At 38.1% G+C, this 25,410-nt stretch overlaps 1 long non-coding RNA gene across 2 annotated transcripts; it reads right to left on the reverse strand.

The window, feature by feature from the left end:
• Nucleotides 1-7,960: 7,960 nt before the first annotated feature.
• On the reverse strand, nt 7,961-25,213 carry LOC116794424. 2 transcript variants are annotated; one of them, XR_004359791.1, is made up of 8 exons: nt 25,111-25,213; nt 24,530-24,660; nt 24,048-24,120; nt 21,756-21,844; nt 17,771-17,846; nt 16,395-16,454; nt 9,377-9,546; nt 7,961-8,998 (listed from the first exon to the last, which is right to left on the reverse strand). It is a non-coding gene; the product is annotated as an uncharacterized LOC116794424 (long non-coding RNA). The 2 variants fall into 2 exon arrangements; XR_004359795.1 differs by having other exon boundaries at nt 17,767-17,846.
• Nucleotides 25,214-25,410: the final 197 nt, after the last annotated feature.

Here is a 25,410-nt window from a genome sequence, read left to right on the forward strand (position 1 = left end):
TTGAATGTTTGTAAGTCCACAAAGGTGCAAAATATCTGAAAAAGGAGGCAAATAGAGATTAGATTTTCACCTGTATGTAAATTAAGTAACAGCTTTGGAAGATGAAGCAACATCTGCTGGGTGAACTATTTATTTTTGCCATCTAACAACATTAGATCTGCCTTTACAGGCACAGAACCTCTCTCATCATTGTGATCAGATTGCACTGTGGTTGGACCTGAGCTAGAAAAACAATTGTTAATTAAATTAAACAGAACACATGGAGTCAGAATATGTAGTGCCCTCATTCATCAGTGGGACTCATGGAAAAAGGTGCTCCTAGCTGTTATAAAACATGTTGCAAACTGATGGTTAACTCCCATGTCAGAACCTTGACAGATGTTTTCTGAGTACCTGATCCTGGGGCAGCAGCAATCATGTTGGAGCTTCAAATCCTGTCCTGACCCTTCCTTGGAAGACCTATTAAAAAATTAATGTCTAAAACACAGGATACCTCATTATTATTCCTACCCCTCCCTTTAAAAAAAAACAAAAAACAAAACAAAAAACCAAACCGTAAATCTACATGCAGCAGTACAGGTTACTGCTTTGTTTGCCTGCACTGTTCAGCAGAACTCTTCAAGCTTCATTAACTGTTTTGAATAGTTATATTTCGCTATCTGATTGCATGTTCTGAATACCTAATGGTTGCAAAGTAATTTTTCACTGCAGTGCTAGATTCATCAAGAACTCAATCACCAGCTAGATGGGATGTCTGACGCACATAAAGAAGACAATGCAGATTTCCAATTTTATTTAAGAATCCTTAACACAGAAACTACAAAAAAAAAAAAATTAAAACAGTGACCCCTATGCTAGCAGTAGTCAGTGAAAAAATATCAGGGACATTGAAGACATTCCATTTCCATATGACTTTATCACCTTGTAAATCTCATTTTGCAGTGCCAGGACAGAGGAAGCTTGTGGCTTGCTTTTGTACAACAGCTCCAATACTTCCTTGTTAAGGTTCCATCATTTTGAATACAATTATAGAAGAAGAGAAACAGACTTAGCAGCTCAACTAATTCCTCTCCCCCTTCTGTGCTCAGAAGCAATTTGCCTTTTATTTGCCTTTTCCCCCTTGATGTTGGCCTCGATGACAACCCTCCCAAATTTCACTCAAAAAAAAAAAAAGTGTTCTTTTTCCTTTAACTGTTTCTGATACATGGCATCCTAATTAGAATAAAGTTATATCACAGTAAATGGCAGCAAGATGTGGCCTGTTATTATTAATAATAAAAATAAGAAAGGTCTTCTGAAGATAAAAGGCAAATTGATATGTGATCAGGAAAAGCAAAGATTTCACCCAGTGGCTTAAATATTTTTACAAAATCTAACTGGATTTATGTAAATAATCCCAGAATGTGTTGTGCTTATGCAATTACAATAAAAAGGTAACAGTCAGATATGATTTTAAAAATACAAAATATTACACAGTAATAAAATATTGCTATTTGAATTGTGAACCACTAAGGGACACAATAAAATTATAAAAAAGGCTCATTTCTTAACCATCAAGTTAATTCTGAGGATAGCTCCAATCTGCAGTCTCATATTTGATTTACTAACAGGACTTTCTAAAATGTATGTACGTGCCAAATATTAAATAAACTTCTCTGTGTGTAAATATTTTAAAATTTCAGCTTATGTTATTTTTTTTTTTGCAGCCCAGAATTATTATACTAATCTACAGAAGAAGTTTTAAATCCAACTGAATAAACACATGTGCAATGCACCATTAAAGTACACTCCATCACATAATAGCATAATGTAGTTTTTGAAATGGATCTGTAGAAAGGATTCATTAAGATAAAGTTCCAGCATTCCACCTGAGGCCAATAAAAATTCTGTGCAAACCTCTTCAAATTAAATTTTCTTCTTGAACATATCCTGCCTAATTATGTTTAGTATTATCCTCCTTTAGGAATTCTGATTCATCAGTGCTATTAAGGGAGGGAAAAGGAAAACCAGATGCTGTGGACCGGATACCCAGCTGGTAAGAAATCACTACAGTTTCACAGAAGTCAAAAGAGCTACACTGATTTATATCAGCTATGGGTTTGGTATATACAGAGGAACACACATGTGGACAGATGTACAGAGAATTATATTTATATCTGAAGTTATACCAGCATAAATGTAAATCTATGGAGTTGCACCACCAGAGAATTTGACCCAAAAGCTCTAATAAGCTGAAGTTTATAAAAGAACCACAGCTGTGTTGAGATTTCTTGTCTTTCACTCTCTAGAACTGAAAATAAATGTAAGAAACAGAAGTGCTCTAATTAGACATTTGGCTTTAAAAATCAGGAAGATAGCCAGCTAATGTCTAAGCACTTTTTTGTTCTGGGGAGTGAGACTAACAAAGATATCATAATTACAATCATACTACATACAGATGAAGTACACAGCATATACTGGTAAACCAAACTGAGGGATTGAATTAAATTCCAGCTAAGTTGCTTCAATTTTAGTCTTTAATGAATTCCTTTTTTTTGTTTGCTTTGTTTTTGGTTTTTTTTGTTGTAGTCCATACAGTAAGCACAAATTTAGAGGGAGATTTCCAAGTGCATTTAACCAAGGTGCAAGCTGAAAACAAAATTTCTGGGCAGCTCCTATATTCTATTCCACTGCAATTTATATGTTATCATCCATCCACAGACACAGACGTACCTGCACCAGGGACCAAAAAGTACTGGTCAGGACACTCAGTGCCTGCCTCAGTTTCCACGAGCCACATCAGTCATCCTGCAAGCTCTTAATATGTCTTTAGCTTTCCTCACCCTGCCATCTGCACCCCAAATACCTCTGCATCCCATTTCACCCCCCCATTTGTGAGACCCTTCTGACTTAAAGGCTGGAAGAAAAGAGGGAAGAGAATGTGTGGCTGTAAGATGCCCACTCTTTTGCCTTTAACAAATAACATTATATGCGTCGGTGCAGTATAAGATCTATCCTACACTACTTTTCCCTTCCCAGCACCTGTTCTGTGTTTGAAGGGGGCTTCATCCCTCTCCAGACTTTTAATCTGAGACTTCAGTCAGCCTTCTGAAAGCCGATCTTCGAGGAGTTATGCTTCAATATCATAGTCTGAGCCCTGTTTTGTTAGATGGAAGGTACCTTAAAAGAAAACTGAATTGGAACAAGGTTGTTTCCTCTTTCAGATTACACGTATTTTATCCAGCAGACCAGTGAGCACAGCACACACATGGGAGGAAGCAAACCCAGGTTACCATTTCCATTCCATAGAAGGAAAGCAATTGCTTGTCCCACTGCTGGCAGCTGCCTCTGTGCTGCTGACTATGCCCCCCATTACACAGAGCACCTCAAGGCTTGCTAGTGAAGAGAGAGACAGTCCTGAGCCAGCACAACCACTTTGTCTGGAGGCACATGCCTGCTCTTCGATTCCTCTGTCAGGGACTGGTTTCCTTACAGTAATCAATCCTTGACTGAAAGATCTAATTAAGCCTCAGGACAAGGACCCCGGGCTGCTCATAAGCACATAACAACAGGAATAGAGAGTCCATCTACTTCACTGAATTTTTTTATCTAAATAATTAGGCCATTTCTTAGAAAATATACATGCTGCATAAGTGACAAATCTCCAGTTACCATGTTCTGGACATGTGCTCTAAATATCGATTTTTCAGATAGGCAGAGAAGGCAGCAATATCAACTCTTCCACAACAGGGTTTAAAAATGAGACAGGTTTGAAAATGCCATTTGAAAATGACATCTGACTGGGAGCTTGCTGCATCAGAAGCACCTAGAAAACATTCATTATACTAAGCTGCTTTCCCAAAACAGCCCATTTTGTGGATTCCTGCAGTGCTCAACCCTGCATGATGTTTATGCCTACCAAAAGCTGGCAACTTCTGTGGTTATTTAGAAGTTGAATATAATGCACCTCAAATCTTTGTTGTCACAATCTGCCTACTTGTCTAGGTCATTCTAGAGCTAACTGGCAGCTGAGAAAGTTTTGAGGCTTCAAATTCAGATGTCTAAACCCTCTCTCCCTCCAGCTGTTTTCACATTTTATACTCTGTCTTGACATGCATTATTATTTTGTAGGTGTATCTCACATGTGCAATTGAAATTTTAGCCCATAGATGGCTTTACATTAAGATCCAAGCTTTTCTCAAGAGCTTCTAATTGCTCTACAGATAGCTTTTAATCTCCAATGTACTTACAATTATTGTTATGAAAGTAAAAATAATTTGAAAAGGTCCCAGAGCAAATGGTGCTGGTTTTCCAAGATAAATAATTATACCTGGAGGTAGGAATTGGAATGATTTGATAAGTGCATCAAAACATAACTATAATGCTTCTCCTTGGCTCTAAAAATGCTCCTACAGAGAAGATGCATTAATGACTTGTTCCATACCATACCATAAGGTATGTTGATTGAGGTATTTACCAATGTGAACAAAAACACATTAGGGCTCTTTCAGTAGTTCACTCATCCTTAAAGATAAGTTTATCTGGAATTATGTCCTGGGCTCATGCTGAAAATGCAGCACATCTCTGAAGGATAATAGCAGAACTCTTAGTGCAAATTAAAGTAGAGTTGCTTCTAGGATATTTTGGAGGAAGACAATATCGCTATGCTTTCAAAGGGAAATCATATAGTGGGAGCTTCCTAGAGTCAAATGCAAATGGTTAGAACCAAAAGCAATTATTCCACCACTTAGCTTTTCTTCATACTTGCATGTTTTCCCAACCAGACTGGAAAACTGTCTCCAAATGGACCTGCCCTCTACTCTAGTACCTTGGAGTGATTAAGTTTGAGCAATTAAAGGTTTTTGGACCAGATGGTCTTTTCTCACCACTGCCCCCATAACCATGGGGCTCCAGAAATGGGACACCCGTGGCAGTACCCACACAACTGATGCCTTGCATCCGCCAGCAGAGAAGATTTCATTTAAGTATTTTTCCAGAACAGCTTGTTCAACAAATAGCTTTTAGCATATACAATTTGCAAAGTTGCCAGTTTATCATGAATAGAGTTATTTGTAGTCTAGTCATATCATAAAATCTTGTTAAAAGAAACAACACAAAGAAACTGCTCACTTTTCAGTTATGGTGCTTTTGAATTAATTTGAATCCAGATTGCCTCATGAGTATTGTTTGTTCCAATATGAAACAGTTTATGGTGATAAATTGCAGCAGCATCTCTTGAGAGCTGCCTGGTACAGTATATTGCAGCAGAAGTTGAGTCAGCTTTCATATTGAGTATATGCTGTAGCTTCAGCGCACCCAGATTTTGTGGTTTGGAGGATAGTTAACTGAGAAAGGCAGGGAAACCAGAGTATTTTGTGACATGTGCAGGTGTTGTGGCATGTATCAGGGCTTGTAGGGGCAAAACCAACCAAAGTACATAGTGAAAACCCAGTAATCTACCTCCTGTCTGAGCCCCCCTGTCCCCCTCAGTCAGGTACCTACTTCACACTCAGAAGTAACAATCTACAGAGACTTGATGTTGGGCTACTTTAGCCACACTTTCAGTGCTGAGCAATTTAACACATATGAATTCTTCATCTAGATCTAAATTAACTGTTAAAGCAGATGTTAGAGTCAAATCTCATTAGTAAGATTTCAGTAATCTGCAGAATAATGACAAAACATTTTGGTATCCACTCAGTTATAACCTTAATTAAGACTAAGCAGGGTATGTTGTGTAACATATCCCCCTGCAAATGCACACTCTTGTGTGAAACATCGTGGGCTTGATTCAGAGAGGGATAGCAAGCATTTGCCATTCTCACCACAAATCATAAGGAATCCAAGATGTCCTTACTGCTCCATCAGACCAGTTCTTTACTACTGTGTGATTCAGTAGCTTACAGATTTTCTGTAGCCTCTGAGAGGAAGAGGTAGCAGTTCTCTAACTCAGCCAAACATACTGATATCTATAGCCTTATGACACATATTTAAGGTCTTGCCTGGTGCTGCTAGATTCCATCACGGGGCAGAAGAATCACAACTGTTACCTCACACTTAAAATATTTTTTCACATTTAATGAAATTAATGAATTTGATGAGGCACTATGCCAAATTAATCTCTAGTGCCCTTCCATCAAATGCAACTGAGTTAAACAGGGATTAATTGAGGCCCATGCAATTACCTCTTAATTAACCCTGAAGGGTTGGGATTAACCCTGCTGTTCAGGGTTAGATATGAGTGTATTTGTCATGGGAACCCCTATACCATGGGTATCACAAAGTTAATGTTGACCAAAATGTCTGTGCCAAAACACATTTGGGAAAATGAACAGATTGCTCTTGCTCTCCTGCCCTCAGCATTTTGCAGGGTTCTAGGCGCTGCTCCTACTGGAAGGAAAAGTCAGGGGTGCAACCAGTTCCTACAAACTCATCTATTAACATAAAACCCTGAATATATGCACAGCAGGAATGCAGGCAGCAGGAAATAGTCCCTTTCTTTCCACTTCCAGGTATCTTTTCAAACACTATCCTACTCAAAGTCTTGCTATGATCTTTTCTTAAATATTGTGACGATGTTTTTCTGCTGGGCTTGGTTTCCTAGCTTCGTTTTCTCTCTGTTATTCCAAGTATGCCTACATTGCAATCTAGGGTGGTAAGCAGAGGTGCTTGAATTAGGAAGGATAATGAGTAGAAGAAGCATTCAGCTCTTTCAGTTTCAAACCAGTAACCTAGATTAAATAATCTGGTTTATTTTTGTGAGAACACAATGTGACCACTGGTGTTTCTTTAATGTGGAGCCGCAGGAACATCTCTCCCTGGCACAGAACTGCTGTTTTACACTTGTCTTTAAAATATGAAGATACCTAGGAAAATGGAATTTGTGCTAAACAATGTGAAACCAGGCCAAGAAAAATCTTAGTAAGGATTTGACTCAACAGACAAGGGGAACGAAGTGGGAAACAAACCAATCCTTTTAGGCTGCCCTGTTTCTACTTCAACTTTTAAAGTTATAGCAATATCAAAATAACATATTTCCATCTTTTCCCAGGAGGAAGACAAGTAGATACAGCTTGCCTCTGATTAAATTACAACCCTCAACGCACAGGAGCACAGTTTAACTCAAAGGTTTGCTACAGCATCCTGCAACAGTTGGTGAAATTGCTCAATTTAGAGTTCTTGATGACCCAAATTCAACACAAGTTTAAGCATAACAATTTGAACTCTCGTTGCCAAATATATTAACACCTATAGAAAATGAACATAACTTGACAAAATCCTTTAGTGCAGCTGAACTGTTATCAGCATGTAAGGGATATGAAGAATATATTATCATGTTGACTTTGGGTCATGCCAGACTCATTTCAGACTTCAATGGAGATAGTTTGCATTATACAAAGTCACTCAAATATGATTAAAATGCACTACACATCTCTCTGTCTTAGAGATCGATGTGTACATGAAGTCTAAAATATGTTAAGAAGGTTTTTCCTCAACAATTTTAATCATCCATAGTAACTACTGTTATATGGTAATTCTAAACCATATTGACAAATGTTTGAAAAAACTTCACTTATAATGAATATAGAGCATCACACAGAAAAATAAAAAGTATATTTTGCATTTGCTTTCAGAAGTGACTCATAAATTGTATCCATACAAGCAGCAAATAAATATCTTATTTTGCCAACACAAATTTTGTACCTTCCACCCACAAGTCAGTTGGCAGAATTTTTGCTGACAAAAGAATGAAAACTATACACCCACCAGCAGGGAGCTGAAAATTTGCAGTGTCTTTTTACTACATTGTTTTACTAGCTTCAGTTTCTTATATTGCAAAAGTGTTGGTAATAAAGCTGTTATATTTTCTATTTTAGACTAAGAAACAAGTGAAAAAAGAAATGGATTTTTTTTTCCCACAATGACAGGGTTGGGGGGCGGGGGCCAACAGACATATATACATACATACATGCAAGCTTCATACTCTTCACTCACTGTAGAAAACAGTGATTTATTTTCTGAAACTGCTTTTAGGAAGGAAAAAATTGATTCGCCTCACTGAGGGATTTAAAGATGTATGTGAACACCAGTGGTCCTTATGCTCTTGAAGTAGTTTATTAGGTTTGCACATGCTCTTTAGGTGCTAATATATATTAAGAAAAAAACCAAACAGCTTATCCTGGCCAAACATGAATTATACAAAGCACAGGTTAAACACCTTTGCACTGTTCCTAGCCTTCCTATGGCAATAAAGTCTCAGCCCTTTCTAAGCCCTCAGCTTAGGTCTATGGGTCTCCACCAATGCATTCATCCCTTCCTGCAAAAGATAGTAAAGAACTGAATGACACATTTAAAAAAACCAACCAAACAAAACCCAAATGAAACAAACAAAAAAGTGCAAATGAATAATGATTATATGTAATTTCCTGTAGTCACACCTCCCTATTTTTCCCCATGAATCACATTTCTTGGACAGTTCCACAAAAGAGATAGTGAGGAAGTCAACCTTTAGAACTTGTCAGCTTCCTTCAGTGGTAAACAGACACACTGTGACTCTGTCACTCGTGAAGCAGGGAAAGCTTTGAAATAATGCAGACAATTTACTTCCTAGAATTTCCGAGTTATGCTAGAAGGTGAGGAAAGTAAACTCCTGTTTACTGTATTGTAACTAAAGCAGAGGAAAAAAAAAATAGAAGAAAAACCACAAGCAATCAAATAGGAACTGTTGAGCTGTATCAGTCCATCAGTCTGTTTGGCAACCCATCTTGTTCGGGTCGAGAAGGGCGTTCTGTCAGAGAGAAAATAACAGAAGCTTACAGGATTAAAGAAGTGATGCTATATACAGAGCCAAATACAAAATAACTACTTTTGGGCTAGAACTATATGGTCTTATAAAATTAAAAAAATCAGACCAGAACAGGTGTATTAGAGTGAAAAAAGTCCGTTACAAACCAAATTTTGGGTTCAAAAATCTTTTTTTCTTTCACTTGAGCCAGCCCTTTCTATTGCCATTGTTACCCTGTTTGCGGAGGTCGGCGCTGGAATAAAGACCTCCACAACTTTTCTGGGTACATCTGGTAAGGTGATATTATAAAAGTAGCGGGGCAACTGAACAGCTTAAAGGGAGGAACCAAAAAGGGCACCAAAGAGCCCTACACAAAATGGCTCCAGCCTTAAATAACATGGGTAAGGAAGGCACTAGAACAGAAGGTGTGGTTAAGGTGGAGCATGCAAATTACAACCAATCATAGAAGATAGGGGCTGAACATAACCATATATGGTACTGCGTCAAATATCAGCCAATGAAAGGACAGAACATACAATACAATAAAATACAACAACTTATATGCAAAATCTACGATTTCCTTATTAATTACACATTTTTATACCGCCACACCTGTTAACCATTCAACAAACATTTTGGATTGAGTAGTACTGCCTAGAGCAGAAACATGAACACAGAATTTAATATCACGTAATGCACTGTGCTGCATAAGTAGATGTCATGGCCACAGCACCAGTCCAACTAGGGAACTCAGGACCAATCTTCCATTGCCCTTCACCAACCTAGGTAGAGATAGATATGAGAAATGCATAGACTATGCTATGTACTCCCCAGCACAAGCATTAGGGAGGCACAGTCTCACATGGAAACCTGACTCTGTTTTGGTTTTTTTTCCCCAACGGAGATACTGCATTTGCAATTACTTTCTTCTAAATTGTTTTCTGCTCAAAACTTTCACTTAATTTTTAGTTACCTTACCATCCTGTTCACCCACAATGCCCATGTAATTACCAGCAGCCAAGTCACCATCATGCTGTAACATGGACACTCGAGTCATATGCAATACTGAATTTCAAAATATAATTGAGGAAGAAATTCACATTAAATAGGGGATGGAGCCAAGGGGGTCAAGCTAGAAGCACTGAGGTAAGAAACCAATCTAATCATGCAAATCCCACATTTATTCATTATCTTCTCATTTGAATCCTGTGGCAAAAACATACAACCAACATCACTCAAACTAAAATGCACAAATTACGTGACTCTGAAATAACAAAGCAAGAGGTATAAAATACCATATCCAGAGGCTTTGGATTACATTTTATTGTAATTGCTGCTAAGCGCAACCCATTTGCGAAATGATTGTACAGTTCTTGTACTCAAACCATTACTAAACACATAGACCATAAGAGAAGAGAGTAGATTTTAAAAACCCTGCCCCATAGTTTCAGCCAAAAAATTGTGCAACAGAACTTTAAATGTTTTGTATGGTCCTTGCAACACAGCTGTCCAGCTTGAGGGTCAGACACACTGGAGAGGTCAGGAGAGGTCCTTCCTTGCCATCCTGAAACTTCCCCACCAGCTTGACCAGTACAGATGTAAAACAAGGGGACTACAGTTGCACTGCTACAGTTTGAAAACAAGTAGGGGTCCTGAGCACATTTCCAAGAAGCTTAGTTTTGTCACTGCCTGTTGGGTAACCTCAAGGAACACCTGCTCAATTGATACACACACATCCAAAAAGACACAGGTGAAAAAATCACTTTGCCTTCACACCCCTAATGAGTGTCACTGTGAGGACAATGAATCACTTATTCCCAGTGTGGATTGAAGTAATTCATGGTGTTCAGAGAGGCACAACTTCATGATTCAGGTATACCTCTGTAAATCAAAATGAAAAAAAGTCAGTGGTACCTACACGACTGAGCAGCAGCTGAGTAGGTGCTGTCAGAAACACTGTTTCTGGATTCAGACACTCACAGCTAGGGATATTTTTGCAGACAAAATCACATAGGAAAGCACATGTAGAATCAAACTGCTAAAAAATCCTCTACTTCTGCACTTGGTCAGGGCCAGAGCAAATTTCCCTGTGCCAGGCCAGGCAGAACCCTTATGTTCAGGAGATGGAAAACAAGCCCAACTCCAGCTTTGACAACAGATGAATTACTGTGTTTTTTCCAGTTTCTTCTGGTGTCTACTCCACACTCACATGCTGTGGAGTCATGTAAAATCGTGGCAAAATCTGATGCTCGCTTAAAAGTGAGCCATACTAATTGAATTAAAAGAAAGACAACTGAGGAAAACAAAGTCCTGTGTGATAAATGTTGGCCCTTTGATCCTCTAGTTTCTGTAATGGATGAAAATTAGGGTGGGCTGTCTGGATTTGAGCTAAACATATTAAGGATCTGCTAAATCTTTCTGTTACTGCCTAAGAATGTCCTTACAAGCCTACTGGGTCTATTGAGCATAAGTGGAAAAGATTGGCTGTGTATGCATTTAATGCCTGTTTTGAGCTGCTGTGTGCTGGTGGTAACTGTGAGATAAATCGCAGAAAAGGAAGCACAGAGACAAAAAGGGGATCAGACATTTAGGGCTACAGAGGTACAAGAGAGAGTATGAGTACAGGAGTAAGACAACAGGGATAGAGACAGAAAGCTCAGCAGAGGGGCTTTCTAAGAGACAAGAAGGCATCAAGTCTGACGGTAACAGAGCTACCAAAATCATCAGTGATTCATTAGCAAGCGCAGGAATGCACTAGTAAGAGCCAATGAAGAGGAACAGCTGAAAATGGGAATTAAAAAGAAAGAGAATTAGATACTCTTTACAGGGAGAAACTACATAAAAAGAATTGCATCCCATAAAATTAAGAAAATATTTTTTTAATGTACATCTCATGTATTTCAAAACACATGAAAAGTTATTCATTCATGCATTTCATGGGAACAAAATCCAAATCCAACAAATACCAATAGGTTTGTGAAGGAAGCTGAAAGAGAGGCAAACATCACATTCCTTTGCCAAGCAGTTACCAGGGAACAGAGTCAAAGCCAACATAGATACTGACTGCCACAGTACTATAATTTTCGAAGTGGAAAGGGAGGAGTTTGGATCATTCATGAGTTTTTCCTTTCTAAATGGAAAAACAGAGATGATGGGGAAAAGGTAGAACAATAGAGTAGCAGCTATTTTATTCTCGCTGTTTGGTTTTACTTACTGTATTATAATCAGACTGGTCAAATCAGGACAGTCTGAAAACATCAGCAATACCTCTTGACACTAAGCCCAGTTATAACTGTCCCTCCCATAGGCCAGGGAGGAAAACAACCTGTTAATGCTTGAAGTTCTCCAACAGCCAAGCCCTTTACTGTACTTGTGGCTCATCAACATCATACCACTTTTCTAATGTCCTTCCCAGTAAAACAGCATAGACCTACTCCTTATTCCAACATCTACATAACAAACCAGGGGCTGCAGAGTCTCCCTGCACTAGTCTTCTCCCCCTCTCCCCTCTTCCATCTGTGAGGCAGTTCCTGCGCAGTCATTCAGCTTCAGCCTTATCTATTCCCAATTACACATGGATTAAATTCAATGTAGCAGGTTTATTACATGTGCAAATCCACTGCTGTTTAATCTTACCAGTGCTGTGTTTAGTTTTGATATATTCTGACTGACTTGCCGCTCAGCAGCAGGCTGAAAAATATTAAACACTGCAATGCAGACTTACTCACACAAACTTTCATGTGTGTTATTTATTTGTGTTGTGTAGCTATTAAAAGCATGCATTTTCGAATCACACAGTATGGACAACACCACAGCAAGAAGGTGCTGCAAGGAAGGTGAGCTTGTAGTCCAAAGCAAATGTTTCAGGACCATGAAGTGATTCAGGCTTGCCGTGTTGGGAAATAATAGACCAATGGAAAACAAACTGTAAACAAGAAGACCTCCAGACTGTCATCTTTCAAGTTGTTCACCCAAATGCTATTGCAACCCTCAGCAACTCTATCCACTAACACCCAGGCACTGACACAGGATAAGCAATGAAGTCAAATGATGACAGAAGAGATGCAGAGATTCTTTGTAATACTGTTATATGTTGAGGGTTGCAATCCCATATAACAAGACATTGAGTGAGCAAGATCTTGCTAACATCCTCTGAGTCTGCATGAACAGCTAATGAACTGACTTTTCTTCGTACCTTACACTCACAGGAGGGGTGAGGGCCAAAGTCTGTGCTCACACGCTGGACAAGACCTACCCCCCTTCTGGTTCCTGGAGCTTTTGTCAGCCAATATCAAATTCAACTCTTCCTTATTCTTCCCTTGTACTAGAGGAGAATCTTAAGTACTATTTCAGAATTTCTGCTAAATGCAGTAGGGGGTTTCCCCTTCAACCAGTATCACCTCCACTGCAAAAGAAAAGTCATCACAGGATTTAACATTATTTCCTCATTTCTTTACTCAAGGTTTTCAAATACATAATGAAATCTGTTGGAAAATTTGACTTTTCATCCTCCTCATTTCCCTGCAAAAGAGTCCTTCTCTTGCTGATGTTAGGCCCTGATTCTCCAAACAGTTATTCAGAGTGCTGCCAGCATTAGTGGGGTTACCTAGAGGTACCGTGCATGCACTTGGATAAATACAAACAATAACAGACAACAACAGACAGAGGTCATTGGGATAATATTAGCAAGATAAAGTGAATATTCTTATTGTGAGGTATCATTTCTTTGGGATAAGTAGGACACACTAGTGGTTGGGTTTTTTTCCTATACTCGTTTCTTATAGTTCTTGGCTTATGGTATTTTTTAATTATTTTTTTTTTAAGTATTTGAGGGTGGGGAACAGCTAATGTTTGTGTTTTCTAGACCTGTAGAAATTCCTGCTTCACAGTAAAACCTGCTAAAAGACTTCTGGCAGCTTTCAACAGCTGCCTAAGTCACTCATTTAACAGAGAGACATGCAGAAATAAACACAATCATTGTTTATAACTAATCTGTAACCTTTCTGGGGAAGGGAGTCCAGTTTTGTTCTGTGTTGGTCCATGACCAAGCAGAAGATGACTATGGGGGATACAGAGAGCAGATTTTGGCATTGGATAAATATAAATAATGAGGTAATTGAGAAGAGAATAAAACTGGAAGTTTCCTCAGAGAATATACTTCATTAACCAGTGAAGAACAACTTTCACAATAAAAGTGGCAAGTTTTCTGAAACTACCCATTCTTAGTTCGGTAACATTTCCCCTAAAACTATTACATATAACTTACTTATAAGCTGGCTGCGTATCCTTTGCCAATCCACCTATCCTCTTGGAGGTTTCCCATGTCTATTAATATTATACTGGGAATTCTTTTTCTTTCCTCAGTATTGCAGAATATATATATATAGCATGCATATCCATAACACATGCATAACCCCTCAGAATCTCAAATGAGTGATGGAACTGGAAAGGACCACCTGGAAAGTGGAAAGTCACAACATTCAACTCCTTGCAACCACATCATAAACATTTGGCTCAGGAAAGCCCACAAAGCATCTACTTCACACATACCCTCACATAAAGCAAGTTGGGCCCAGTTCAAATACTCCGGTACCTCTGCTACCTTCCCAGTTCCAGGGTTCTTGCCTGAGGCACTGTGATGTACACAGTCACACAGACCGTTAAGCAAAACACCTTCCATCAACAACTCCTTCTTGCAGCGCACTCAACCACCATTCCTAAAGATCAGCTGCCTGCATTTTCACTTGTTCCTTTGCTCACTAAATCTCATTTGGAGAGTTGAGGAGTTAAAACAGTCTTTTGTCTCCCTGGCCTTCAGCTTTTATTGCTTTGTCCAAGTTCCCAACCTCATTCAGAGAAGTCAGCTGATAAGTCCCTCAGCTCCTCTCCCTGGACTCAGCCAGGAGGCAAAATACCCCTGTCACTCCCTCTGCCCTTCCACTGGACCTCCCACCACGTTATCCAGCTTCCTCCTCCTTCATTTCTTTCATATGCTGCCCTACCCTCTTAATTGGACTCAGCTGAGAAGAGCTGAACTTTCCTCACCTGGGAGTCCATGGGCCTACGTACATAATTCCACATGCCAACACATTTTCTGCTAGGCTTGTGTCTTTTCTGTTCCATAGTTTTGCAGTCAGCATCAGTACAGCAAACGAGGGCCTACATTCAGATGACTGCATACCAGATCAAAAATACCAGTGTTACAACCCTATCTTGATAAAGCTTATGAGGAAAAAAAGGCAATGGTGGAGACTCTCATTAAAACAGTACAAAATTACTTCTGTTTGCCATATTCATTCCTCATTTTTTCCCTTTTCATAAACATTTATGTATTCTATAATACTATTCTTTCATCCATCGACTGCCAACTTTTCCATGTAAGACTCTAAAAGCAGAGTCTTTTAGACTAAACCCTTTGTAAGTCAGTGGTCCCGGTTCACAACTGGCATTACTGCTCCTCAGCTTTCTGGAACTGTAAATGTGTACATAAGCTAACTGGTAATTCATCCTTCAATGCTGTTTTTTAGGATAACAAATAGGTGTCCTTTTTGGCCTGCTCAGAAACGTAGTTCTTATTGTAGCAAAGCCTAAACTCTCTTCTCCTAAGATGTGAGTTTATTAATAACGGGGGAAGCAGAAAAGCAAAAGATCAGCTCAAATCTTTGCAGGTTTTATTGCTTGTAAAATTTCTTTCCTCAAGTTTTCTTGATCCAAGCCATTGTCCTGAGACAGTTTCTCCTATCACACTTATAATCATGTGAATAATGAGTCCCTCGTATTAGTGTATCTACAGAACATCCACAGTGCTTTCCCAGAATAACTGATATCTGCCAGCAGGATGGAAAAGATCTGTTATTATCTTTAAAATGCACTTTCTATTTTTGCCAGAAACATTGTATTATGAATTACTGAAGACAGCCTGTTTATCTGAGAATTATCTGTAAAAGTGGCTAACTCTTTAATTAAGATGCTACTGGGAAGAGAAAATGCTTCTCTGATCCACATTGACCTCTTGCTGAGGAAGGTGTGAGTGAAACTATTACAATACAACCATGAGGTGGCCTAGGTGGGCTATTGCAACTACACTGTTTTTCTCAGTTATAAATGTTTACTTTGACATTACCTAATAATACTCAGCCAAAAACTGCCACCTTCTGCCCAGGAGAATCACCATTCCAGTCATTGGGTACACTAAACATTAACCAACAGCAGCATTTGAGCCCGCATTAAGATATTCATCATTAGCAATTTTGCAGTATATTCACTAGGCCGATTTGCCTGTGTATGTATAATAACTATTTAAAAGCCCACACACAATGCAATTTTGGTTGCTGGAGAGAATTTGTCAGTTTGGCGGGTTTTCTTCCTGAACTTTATTTTACTCATTCTTACATTTCATATTAAATATATCAAAAGTTCCAGAGGGCGTTTGAACAGTAAAAGAGCTTTGTGAACTGAGCATCATTTCAGTGTTGATTAGGACATGACCTGGCGAAAGTATGAAATCTTGGCCCTAAAGGAATTCAGCGGGAGCTCTGAAGTGGATTTTTCTGTAGTATTTCATTTCACCTTGAATTCCCCTAATACTCTTTAGAAGTTTGTTACTGAAGAAACTATTGCATTTCCTTACATTGTAGGTCTGCATTGAGAGGTCTTTGCATGGTGTCCACACAAACAGCCAAAGAAGTATCTGTTACAGAAAAAAAAAAAAGATTATTCTTGCACTTTTAAGAAAGGGGAAAAGTTGAATGAAAAACAAAATACCTAAATCCACAGCTCATTAAAAGATGTCTAGATATTTTAATTACTTTTGTAAAGAATTGCCTTGAAAATATGAAATGTTGACTTAGCATGAACCATTTTTAATTAAAAGGGGCTGATTTTCCTTATTATAATCCACTAATGTGAAATACTGAATATTACTAAAATATCCAAATAGACCAACTGAATAACTTCTGTGATATGGAAGATCAGATAATACTTTATGGTACAGTGGAGTGTTGAAATATTACTGTGGCCTTTCTCTCAGCATGATTTCATTTGGTTTTGCTTGAAATCATTTTTGATTTGAAACAAGAACTCAAAGGTCTGATGTAACTTAAGCTGACCTTTCTTCCATCACACCATTTGCGTCATGCAATTCCAAAAAAAATCTTCCCTACTCTTTAATAATTTATTTGCATATATCTTCCCTTCTTCGCAGTACTTGTTTTTAAGTACGTATTACAGGCTAACAGCAACAATAGCATAAATTTCAAGATGAATTCCCTAGCACTATATTGTTATAAAAGAACAAAAAGGCATATGAACTTTTCCTTGTGTTTCCATTGAAAATTATAGTACTATTTGAATAGTCACCATTTCTAGACCATAGCTTTCATATTTAGGAAATTTCAGCTTAGTTTGCGCTAAGACTGCTAACCACTATTCTGTGATGGGCCCTTGCCTTTGCACTATGATGGATTTTCTCAGCTGTCACAGAGGGACAATGGTATCTCCTAAATCCAAGAATCCACCTCCATGCCTATGTCAATTGGCTAGTCCCTGTAGACAACCACCACAGAGAAATAGTCTTCTCTGAATAGTAGTTCAGAGGAGATCCTTAATTTGGGGGATCAAGGCTGTCCTTTAAGAAGCCTCTTCTGTTCAGTATTGATTATAACATCAACACAGAAACAATTAACCTCACAACTAAGGCATATAAATTGGATGCCTGTACCCGGCACATCCTGTCCACCTCTAAATGAAATCGCCTTACTGGCAAATATGCCAGGGTTATGAATATACTGTGGGATTTGCAACTTAAAATTGAATTAATTTTAAAATAGGTATTGTTATATAAGCTCTATGAAAGGTGTATGATACTTTAATGGTAGCTCAGATAGATCAGCAGCTATGAGTGAACGTAAACATATACTAAATCAAAAGCTTTTATAGCCATAAAAAGTATATTGTTAAAACTACAACACCTGAAACTTTACAGACATTTTGATTTTTTTCACCTACAGCAGAAGCTGAGGAAATAACATCTTGGGAAAAATATGCCAGCTGCTGAAGGTAGAAGACACCACAACTTCATGACCTGTGAAGGCAATGATTATCATTGAACCAATGCAAAGGTGACACCTCTGAACTGTCTTCAAGAGATGAAAGGCCTCATTCAAAACCAGTACTTGGCTATGGGGCATCTATGATTTTAGGGTGTTCCTTAGCAACTTCCTTCATTCCACATTGAAGGGTGAGAACAGAATCCACCATATAAAATGCTATAAAATAGTTTCCCAGATTCTTCAAATTCCTCTTTACTCTCGGGTTTGGGTTTTTTTTTTGTTCTTGTACTGATGCCATTTCTGGTGCACTTGGTGAAAAATGACTCAGCCCCCAAACAGACTTGTGTGACATAGCATTTGGACCACACATACTTATTGCATCAATGTTAAGGGAGGATCACACTGAGCTTCCTGCCTTAAGTCCAGTCTTTGCCTTCTAAAGTGACTTGTTGCATCATTCTTAATCATCACCACGATAAGCTGTGCCTGGAATCTTGACAGCTCTCTGATTCATGGCCTAATTTATCCACTTCTGGCAGGACATTCTGTGTGTAAACCTCTCCTTCCACAATAAGCTACTAATAACAAGTTACTCAAGAAATCTTGACAGATGAGGCAAGAAACACTGTCTTCCTGTGGGAAATCCCCTATTTGGGGGGCATAGCCACCTTATCCCTCAGGATTGCAATAAATTTTTATGCACCCTTTGGACAATGGACAGGGTAGCAAAGCTATCCTTACCAACCTGTGTAAGCAGCCTGCTCTGAGGTGATGCAAGTAATATGTTGCTGTAATGGGCACTGAGAAAGGAGGTACTTAAGAAAGAAGGCAGGCTATGTTTAAATTAAACATATATGAATTATAATGTACACACTTTTGTCAGGCTTTACAGGCGCTGTTCAGTCAATAGATAAGACATGCCATCCATGAAATTGATGGAAATACTTCTGATGAAGATGAAGAGTTGAGTCAGACACTAGTGTCTTTACCTGCAAGTTCAAAAAAGAAAGTTCTAGTGTTTACCCAGAAGAAGTATTTAGAGACCTATAAGAAAAGAGGATCTTTTCCTTAAACATACAGTGTAAGGGGAGCAAAATCACAGATCAAACAATCTGTTTTGAACGACAACCTAATGTCTATTATTCTGATCAAAACAAGTGAGGGAAAAGGTTTTATCAAACCACACACAGGTTCTACATAAGTGAATTCACATCAGGTCTATTACTCTGAGCAAAAACTACAGCTAGTCTAATATTACAGAAATGGTTAATTGAGTAATGTATTCGGTCACACCAAAATGTGTCAATATAATAAATGGGCAGTATTCAATTAGCTCCAGTAAACACCAGTTAAAATACTACAGGAAATGAAGAACTCTTTGCTGGAATACTATTTAACAGAAAATTATTCACAGACAATTTGACTGGCCCCATACAGATTAATTCTTTCATACTTAACTTGGAATTAGAGGGAAAAAAATACTGGAGACTATAAAATACTCCTTAGTAAACTAAATCATAAAATTATATTCTAAATCACAAAAACAGTTAAGACATGCTATCAGAAGTCAAAAAATCTTGGAAGATATTTATAATAATAGTATATATATCTATATATAATTGAAAATTACATACTATTTTTAACATCCTCACATTCTCCTTCATGCTGACAATTTGCATGCAAATAATGAGTCGTTAAGTGCATTTTAATTTCTACATACCTTCAAAAATAGAGAAGTATAAAGATATATTTATTATTGTTTAGGAAAGGAAATGTTAATATGAACAAAATAATTACTCTATTTGAATAGTGATAAGACTTATTTGCAACAAAATCCTCTTATTAATATAAAGAAGGAACACTGAACACTATGGAGCTTGAAAAGCAAAATAACAGAAAATGTCATCAAGAAAAGACTTTCATTACATCACTTTTCAATATATCTCTACTACTAAGGTCAGAGTAACAGGTCAAGGCTTTAAAATTCCCAGTATATGCCATGTTTATTAGGCAGAAATACCTGAACTTCTTGCACTCTGAGGATTTTCTTGTGATTGCAGTTTTTTAAAGCTGCTGAACCAATGTTTTAATTTAGCAAAGATAAATATAATTTCCTGTGTATGACCTTGAATTTTAAGTCTCAACCCAGAGGGAATATTTACAACCTGTAAACAGGCTCTGATAATGGAAATTCTGATAAATCTCACCATTATGATGCTAGTTACATTCATCTTCCAATTTTTTTCCCCTCTCTCCCCTCTCTAAGACATAAATATTAACAACTGACTAAAATCCTTGTTTTGGGTGTCTATCAGAACATCTCAGACATTTGCAGCATAAAAACCATGGGTTCACTTCTCATTTACTTCAACTTGACTTAGTGTGTATGAAGTCAGCTTGTATTCAGGCCTGTATTCCATTTTGGAGTGTTTTACAAAGTAACTCATATTGGCAAAATTTAAGCACAAGATTGACTACCTTCATTTTCACAAAGACTGTAGATTTCAAAAAGTGTTCTTTTTGCTTGTTCTGACTGGCTTTGCTGTCTCATACTGCCACTGTAAAGCAGGAAGTTTCTCTTCCACTGCCTTTCAGAAACCATACATCACCTCCTAAGTGAAATATTGACAATATAGACAAGAAGCTAGAGACCAACAGTGGTGTATCTGGGTTCTATTGAATCCATATTTTGAGTGCCCACCAGTGTTTCAGGTTATGCAAACTGGTGCTTGCTGATCATCTTAATTCTTGTGACAAAAGTATCATCAGTCTGTGCTTGTTCTTACTTATCATACAGTTCAGCTCCAGCAGGGCTACTACTCATCCTCAGAGAAAAGGATACCCATATCTTGAGTTCTCAACCCACTCTTCTGATGAGCAGAATATTTTGCTATTTTACTATGCCAGTATACTGCACATATTGTAGTGTTCTTTGGGGTTTAGGATTCACAGTTATTAATGTGATTATCATTTCAGTATTTGGGGAACGAAAGGAGAAAATTAAATCTTCTCTAGAATCCATCCCCTACAAATATATTTATTAAATATAAATATAGTACGTAAGTGGCCTTGGTGTCAGCTGTCTGGTTGATTTGAACCGGTACAACTAATCTGTAACAAGTCTCTCTGCAAAAGTCCTCTCCTGTTCAGCTTCACAAACTGCTTAAACCTCCAAACTCTGGAAAAGAAGTTCAGCTGTTAGAGACTGATTTGGAGAAACCAGTCAGCAATGTGCTGACTGAAATTCCTACTGCATTGCATCAGACATAGCTAAGGAGAGGGCAAACCTTCCAGAAACTGAAACACCCTGTCACATGCCTTTCAAAATCAGGAGGAAAGATTTGTCCCTTGTTCAAGAAAAAAACACTAAATTATCTCAAAACAAGCCAAAACCTCCAACATCACAAGTATTTTAACTTTTGATCTCTATCTCTTCTCCCATACGTTATCATATGATAACATGCTACAGAATTACATTACAAATTGCATCCCTCTTTTTATTTTGCTTCCTGTAGCTGCTAGTCTTCTAGGAACATTCTGGTTTAAACTGCTTTTTAAGCTCCAGAATTGTAGTGAAAAAGCAAAATTCAGTGCAACTATTTGTCTAGATATGTTCATTAACTGTGATGGAAAAAGAAAACGACCCCAAAACAGAAACCAGCTGTATTCAAGCACGTATAGCAGCATGTATAATTTTCCATAGCCTTAGGCAAGAAATCTATTCATAGCAAAATTTCTAAGGTGTCAGAGTAACCAGAAATGGATTAACAAGAAGATAATTAGGGACTGATTATGAAGACTTACCAGATGGATATAAAATTAAAGATTGGGGGATTTGTTGGTTTTGAGTTTTTATGTATTTCCCAAATAATCTGTATATTTAACTACAGTCAGCAATTTTATTCTCCCTGTTACCCAGTATAGCCAAGAAGTTACTTAACTGTTGTTACTGGAATTTCACTCACAAGTTCTTCCTGATTTGATTCAAATGCTTCATCTGGTACCCAGTTCACACCTTTTGTTCACTAGGCTGCCAAAAGGTTAAAAATCAATCAGTAAATAAGCAGAAGTATTTTTTATTTAGAAGCAGTTGTAGAAGCGATTGTCTTTTCAGTAATGTTTACATTACAAGCAACTACTTTTCTTCGAAACAGTACTCTTTTTGAGAAAAAAAAAGGGTACTCTATATGCTATCTCATCCATAAAAATTGCATTACTGAGATACTATGTTTAGGAGTCTGGGCATATGCATGTTAAGAAATTCACTGTGCAAGCTCCCTAGCTATTTTGGTCTCATTTACACACAGTGAAAACTCCTTAATGTTTGTACACAGCAAGCAATGACCATACTGAAATATTTGCACTACCTGTGATATCTAAGAAGTTAGCAAGTGAGAAGGAAAAGACAAAGTTGATATCAACATGTAGACTGAAAATGTCCAAGTTTCCTCACAAGACAAGTTCATCATTAATAAAATGTAAGGCATGCAGGGATAAAGTATTTCTATTAACAAAGCAAATCCTTGTGTAAAGCAAAATAGAAGCAGTGCAAGTTTTCCAAAATGTCCTTTTTCTATGCCATAAATCAGTTCTGGTAGGACAACTCCTGAAAGCTATCCACTCAGTTCACTGCTGCCACACTAAGATTGCAAGTGAGAGTGACGATAGATGTCTAAAAAAAAAAAATAAATCTCACCACTAAAAAAATGAGTTCATTTAGCATAATTTTCTAACCGGTTGTCAAATGGTAACAGCTTCTGGTCATTACTACTAGAGTCAAATCATTGCTCTGGTTTCAAGATCTCTAGTTTTTAATTATTGATTCCCCAGCCTCTCCAATCCCTCCAATTGTCCATTCACATGTCAGCTGTAAGTGCTCTTGGTTTATGATGGAGCCGTAATAAATATGTGCATTGTGCAAAAAATGTTTACCAAAAAAAAAAATCTATACATCCGAAACTCATAGCAGTACTCTGAATATCATCTTAGTGATCCCATCAGATTTTATGTCTCAGAAATACAGAGATCCTTGATAGCTCTACCTAGTCCTCACCCTGCATCCTCAAAACAAAGAGGACTTGATACATGAACAAAGAGAAAGAGAGAGAGAAATTTTTGTGTGCTCTCACTAAATAAGTTGTCTGACAGGAAGCAAGGAGAGTTGTAATGTGCATATGTACTATTGTGGGAAAACCTATTTGGGTCTATTACAATAAAGAAACAGATGAAGAACAGTCCATCTGTGCAAAAATATGACCCCTGTGATGCTGCCAACATCAGAGTGATCTGCCAAATGATACCATCTGCACAAATTGAAATTCTTCTATGGGCAGATTGAGCTCACGTGCAGATTTAGTAAAACTCTTAAAGGAAAACTGTATCCAGAGACTGTCTGCTTTGGAGGTGGGGGAAACTTGCTATCTGCTAATTCTTGTTGTGCTGCATGACAGATTGAGGGTCTGAAGGATGTTGTCTTTTACAGATTGGCGGGGAAAAGGAGCAGGATTGTGAACTTTTCAATTTCTTGGGATCCCTGAGCAGGACAAGTGCATCTTGTTCTCTTTTCCAGCCAGAAAGAACTAGCTCCTTTCTTTGTACCATTCTAAGGGGACTCCTCTTTCTCACCTCAGTGAGGGCAGCTGGAAGACCCTGGTTCAGGGCTGCACTATTACTGCATTGCAAGGACCTTACGGGACCATGATTTGGGATTCCTGATTTTGAGTGCAGCATCTCATCTCATAGAGCTCCTGACCTGCAAAGAAGGAGCCTAACACCATAGCACAGCACCTTAATTGATTTCCAACTGTGACCCCATTTCTGTGTGACCTCCCAAAGAGTAGCACAGATGGTTGAATACATAAGGAATTTAACCACTCCTTTGAGATCAACCACCCTAGAGGGAGGACATCTGTACCCTGGAGCACAATGAGGTTGCCTAAATTCACTAGCACTTTCACAGCTGACCTTAGGAGGGAGGTTTCCAAGAAAGCCACCAGAACCAACTGGCAAAATAGAAACTGTCTGTGTGCTCTGGAAGTAGATTGGGCGCCATGGCTTGACAAGAGCATGTGTTGCAGTCACCTAAATATTAATATATAGGTGCAACTGTTTGAGCTGCATAGGAAATGAAGACAGTGAGTCCCCTAAGACACAGAGAGTGGCCTCGGTCAAGGATCTACCCGCAGATGCCATGAAGTTGAAAAAGAGCTTAAAGCAGTTGTGAAGCTTTTTACCTGTTGCTGAGTCTCCTTGACAACTTCTCTGGACTTAAAATCATATTTTAAAATCTTCATCTGTCCTCTGTTGCTTTTTAAAAAACCAGCACATAAAAGAAGAGACCAAGTAATTGACTTTAAAGTGAAAACTAAATCTGACCATGCATAAAGCACTGCCAAAAGATACTAGTGAAATTAGAAAAGGCAAATATATGTATTTCCTTTAATCCTCTTTCTGTAAGGCATTTTATATGTTACTTATACAACAAATAATAATAAATTCAGAAATAACTCATGTTAATGATATCCCTGGAAAAATACACAACATATGCACTTCACTCGTGGTAGGCCTTAAACCTCTTTCATTCAGTACTATTTCAATGGAAAAAGTTTGGATATCTTAGCAAGAAAGGTGATGTCTTCATGTATTTTCTTCTGTATGCCCTTCTAATACAGGGAAATATCATCATTTTTCTTATCCATAAGCAAAAACTTCTTACCAGTATTTGGTGGTCCTGATCTGAGATCAGGCCTTGTATCCACAAGTACTGATTGATTAAAGCACAATTCCAAAACTGGGCTTAGTCCGCAATGATGAGCACTGAAATAATCAGCCTGAGGGGTCAAAGTTCTGGAACAGAAATTGTAATATTGAGACAGGTACTTGGGGATCTCCCCTGGGCAACCCAGAGGTGGGTATCCAGTGTAACAAGACTGATGTGGGCAGGTCTTAAACACCATGATTTGTCAGGCACCACGAGCTGTGTGCAGTGCAAACAAAAGACAACCTGCTCTCTCCAAATCAGAGCTTTAGTTCTTCCCTTATGAAGACAAAACAGCTTGCTTCTTTTCTCCCTTGGAGAGCACAGCTACTGTAGGACATGGCCTCAGCCTTTTACATAAATAGATCACTTTTCAAAAATGCAGAAAAGCCACTTTCCCTGTATTCCTCAACCTAAAGGGATTTGCAGCTGCATGTCTCCCAAGAGAATGTTAAAGCTACCCACTATCCTGGAAAGAAGGTACTCTCCCATATTGTGGCAAAAAAGGAGACAGTAAAAGTGCCTTGATGAGTAGATACCAGGTAGGTAGGTTCATCATCAATGACTGTTTCACATGAAACTGAAGCAGCCTGCGGAGCATCGACTGGAACTTCTTCTCATGCAAACACCCTGATTACAAATTTGTGATCAGTTGCAAAAAAAAAAAAAAAAGGAAAAAAAAGTCAGCTATTCTGTTTGATGAGAGATGTCACCCTCCAAAATGTCCATTCTGAATTTAGCATGTTTTTTTCCTTTTTCAGGGTAAGCCTTCAAACTATTCAAACATGCTTAAAAAAAAAAAAAAAAAAAAAGCTATATACTTGTGAGAGACGACTGAT

The sequence above is a fragment of the Chiroxiphia lanceolata genome, chromosome 1, assembly GCF_009829145.1.
Source record: "Chiroxiphia lanceolata isolate bChiLan1 chromosome 1, bChiLan1.pri, whole genome shotgun sequence".
Classification (NCBI taxonomy): domain Eukaryota; kingdom Metazoa; phylum Chordata; class Aves; order Passeriformes; family Pipridae; genus Chiroxiphia; species Chiroxiphia lanceolata.